The following is a 4,664-nucleotide window of genomic DNA, read 5'->3' on the forward strand; positions in this document are numbered from 1 at the left end:
TTTATATCACTCACTAACTAATTCCCCCTTATTTAACACTTACTATAAGTTCTAACAGAAAACTATTCCTAACTGCCTTGGCAATTAGGCTCTGTAACATTACTCCCCTCTCCTCCAACAACCTTGTCCCCAAGGTTGAACTCCGGGTATTGCTCTTGTATAGTCACATCATCTTCCCATGTGGCACTCTCTTGGCCCCCTTCTTGCCACTCTATCAAAACTTGGGGTATTTCCTCTGTTCCCAACTGACGTGTTCTCCTGTCCAGCACCTTGGCTGGCCTATACATTGGACCATCTGCTTGTAACTCAGCTGGAAGCTCTTTCTCAACTCCTCTCCTATAGCTTTCTTCAGTTGGGAAACGTGGAATATAGGATGAATTCTGGCCTCCGCAGGTAATTGCAACTTAAACGCAACTTTCCCGATCTGTTGTAATACCTCAAAAGGTCCATAATACTTGCCGATAGCTTCGGATGTAATCGAGTTGGCATAGATGATTGCCTATGGGGTCTAATCTTTAAATAGACCCAATCTCCTATCTTAATGTCTGAGTCTTTCCTTTTTTATTCGCCTGATTGCTCATCACCTCCTGTGCGTGCCTTAAATGCATCTTGAGCTGTTTCAAAGCCTCATCCCTTGTCATCAAATCTTGAACCACCGACTCCACTGCTGTCTCCCCAGGAATAAACCGACTCAAAGCTGGAGGCGCTCTACCATAAACTATTTCAAAAGGGGAACATCGTGCTGAACTTTGATAACTGGTATTGTACCAATATTCAGCCCAAGGAAGCATCAACTTCCAACTCCTCGGCTGCTCTGAGCAAAAACACCTCAAATACCCCTCCAAAATTTTGTTCACCACTTCAGTTTGGCCATCCGACTCAGGGTGGTATGCCGTGCTCATACTAAGCTGAGTACCCTGCATCCTGAAGAGCTCTTTCCAAAATACACTCAAAAACAGGGGATCTCTATCACTAACTACCGACATAAGTATCCCATGTAACCTTACTATTTCTTGAACAAATTTCTCTGCAACCGTGCGAGCTGAATAAGGATGTTTCAAAGCAATAAAGTGACTATACTTACTCAGCCTGTCAACTACCACCAGTATGGCGTCAAACCCATGTGATTTGGGTAGCTTAACAATGAAATCAAGGCTTATTTCTTCCCAAATTGCTTGTGGAATCGGTAATGGCTGCAAGAGACCTTGAGGAGAGGCAGCTAGGTACTTGTGTTGTTGATAGATTACACAACTCGCGACAAACTCAGTCACCGTTCTCTTCATTCCTGGCTAATATAATGATTGAGCAATCTTCCGATAAGTACGAAACACACCCGAATGGCCTCCTGTACTCGTCACATGAAACTCCACTAAAAGCTTGGGAATCCAACTTGATTTAGCTGATAAAACCAACCTTCCTTTATNATGAAGCCGATCATTCTCCATCGTGTATGCTTCATGACTCGTTGGGTCCTCCTTAAGATCATTCATAATCTTTCGTAGCATGTCATCTTCTTCTACTTCTTTCAAAACCTCTTGAAAATCATGCCAATAAGGCCTGGAAAGTGCCCGTAGCTCTCCCTCCTCCATACTCCCCTCTTCTTTACGGGACAGGGCGTCTGCTACCTTGTTGGAGCTTCCTAATTTATAAACTATCTCAAAATCGTATCCCATCAACTTGGCTATCCAATTCTGCTGGCTATGCGTCGTTATTCTTTGCTCCAACAGATATTTGAGGTTGCGCTGATCCGTATAAACCACAAACCTCCTCCCCAATAGATAGGGTCTCCAGTGCTGGATGGCCATGACCAACGCCATTAACTCCTTCTCATATATTGATTTAGACCGAGACCCCTCAGACAAAGCCCTGCTGAAAAAAGCAATGGGTTTCCTTTGTTGCATCAATACAGCGCCCACTCCACTCCCAGAAGCATCACACTCCACATGAAATTCCTTTGTAAAGTCGGGCAATGTTAGCACCGGTGCCGTTGTCATTGCTTTTTTTAGAGTTTCCATGGCTGCCCTGGCTTCTGCAGACCACTCAAACTTTCCTTTTTTCGTCAACTCCGTGAGAGGTTTAGCTAGTTCCCCATACTTCGGCACAAACCTCCTATAATACCCCGTCAAACCCAAAAATCCTCTCAATGCTTTCAAATTTCGGGGTTCTTCCCACTCCAAGATGGCCCTTATTTTATCCCGATCCATCTCCACTCCTTTCTCCGAAATCTGGTGCCCCAAATATTGAATCTTCCTTTTTCCAAACTCACATTTCTTTTGATTTGCTACCCACTCATTCTCTTCCAGCAAATGCAGTACCAACGTCAAGTGGTGGATATGCTCCTCCCAGGATGGGCTGTACACCAATATGTCATCAAAGAAAACCAGTACCCATTTCCTCAAATAAGGTGCCATTAATCTGTTCATGGCACTTTGAAACGTTGCGGGGGCATTCATTAACCCGAAAGGCATCACCATAAATTCGAATAAGCCTTGGTGGGTTCTGAAAGCAGTCTTGTGGATGTCTTCCTCTCTCATTCGTATATGGTGGTAACCCGCTTTCAAGTCCAGCTTAGAGAAAAATTTAGCACCCTTGAGCTCATCCAACAGTTCTTCAATTACTGGAATAGGAAATTTATCCGGTACAGTAGCCTTGTTCAATTCCCGGTAATCCACACAAAATCTCCAGCTTCCATCTTTCTTCTTCACTAAAATTACCGGACTGGAAAATGGGCTTTGACTGGGTCGAATAATTCCAGCCCGAAGCATGTCTGCAACCTGTTTTTCCAGCTCCTCTTTCATGAAGAAAGGATACCTATAAGGCCTTACATTTATAGGATCCTTACCCTCCTTAAGCACTATACGGTGCTGTGAATCACGTGAAGGAGGTAGTCCTTCTCTCTCCATAAACACTTTGCAGTGGGCCCTCAAAACTTTACTGATGTCTATCTTCTGCTGCACCGTCAAATCATCCATCCCGTCACCGTCGCCCCTATCCTCCACTATGCACAGTTCTCACACCAAAAACAATGACTCAACGTCTGCGATTTTGGTGAGTGCATCTGCCTCTACCAACTGTCTTGCCATGGCTGGATCACCGCATATTTTCTTTTTTTCTCCATCCACCACATATTGCATAGACATCTCTTTCGAGTTAATAACCACCTCACCCAATTTTGCCAACCATGCAATACCCAATATTAAATCCACTCCACCGAGATCAAACACATACATGTCCTCCTCTACCTTCACATTACCCAGCTTCAATTCCACCTTTTCACATCTTCCACTGGTCCACTTCTTACACCCGTCACCCAGACTTACCGCGTAGGTGGCCGTCTCTGTTACCGGAAGCCTCATTTCCTCCACCACCTTCCGGCTGATGAAATTATGGCTGGCTCCGCTATCGATCAAGACTACCACGCGTCTGTCGCTTATCACCCCGGTCAGCTTCATGGTTTTGGGAGGCGTTAGACCCTCCACCGAGCACGCCGAGAGCTCCATGGGTTTCTCCTCCAACCCAGCGTTTTCCTCCAACTCGCCCTCCTCATCCTCCGCAAACAGCAGTACTCTCAAGCCCTTCTCCGCACACCGGTGACCCGGTGCGAACGGCCCACCGCATCGGAAGCACCTCCCTTCTTCCCTCCTCTTCAAATACTCTGGATAAGGTAAGTTTCTGACCATTCGATTCTTATTTTCTCCTCCGACCGGACCATTGCCCCTCGCATAGGTGCTATTAGCCACCGTCGCACCTTCTCTCCTGGCCGTACCCGCTCCTTCTAATCCACCAACCCTCGTCGCTATACTGCGATCTCCATCAGCCTTTACTATCGCCGACGCAGTTCGATTACCCACGTGGGTCATCTTGAGCCCGTTCCAACCTCCTCCGCATGCACGGTTTATGGCGTCTTCCACGTCCCTCGCAACCCTGATTGCGACCATTAAATCAGGAGGACTCTGAATTCTAACCTGGCCTTTAATATCTTCACGTAACCCCGCCAGAAAGAAACCCAAAATCAGCTCCTCCGATAGGCCATGGGTCTGACCTAGTAGCATCTCAAAGCTTCTTACAAACTCTTCCAGTGCTCCTTCTTGCCTCAGGGTGGCCAGCTGTTCGTAAACCGTTCCCCGAAACCCACCCCCGAAACGGTTGATCAACCCATCCTTCAAACCCCTCCATGTCCGATTTTTGGTTTTCTCCCGCCAGTACTTGAACCAATAACTCACGCTTCCCTCCATACTAATGTAAGCGAGTTCGACCTTATCCTCCTCCGCCACATTCTGAATGTCAAAAAATCTTTCAGCCTGAGTCATCCAAATGTATGGGTCTCCGCTTTCGTATGATGGCAATTCCACCTTCTTCCTCCAATTGAATGTGACTCCCCCAGTATCGCCCCTCCCTGAGTTCTCGTTCACGGAACTACTGCTTCCTTCAGAACCGCTCCCTTGATGGTTCGGACCTCCACCCCACATTTTCATCAATTGTTGCACGTCGCGTCTGATCGCCGCGGTCTCATCTTTGATTCCCTCAACCGTCATCTCCAAGTTATCCAATCTTCCCTACGTCTCGCTCCCCATTGCTGATTCTCCTCCGTCTGGAACCGGCAGGTCGGACCAAATGTTAGGTTCTCTTAATCAAGAACCTAAGATAACACCAGAAACGCACAC

The 4,664-nt window shown here is 46.8% G+C and overlaps 1 protein-coding gene across 4 annotated transcripts in view; it reads right to left on the minus strand.

Annotated features, from left to right (window-relative positions):
• The window catches only part of LOC106762900 (3-hydroxyisobutyryl-CoA hydrolase-like protein 2, mitochondrial), a 19,885-nt gene that overhangs the window by 4,658 nt on the left and 10,563 nt on the right, over positions 1-4,664 (minus strand). The window lies entirely within an intron of this gene.

The sequence above is a fragment of the Vigna radiata genome, chromosome 6, assembly GCF_000741045.1.
Source record: "Vigna radiata var. radiata cultivar VC1973A chromosome 6, Vradiata_ver6, whole genome shotgun sequence".
NCBI lineage: Eukaryota > Viridiplantae > Streptophyta > Magnoliopsida > Fabales > Fabaceae > Vigna > Vigna radiata.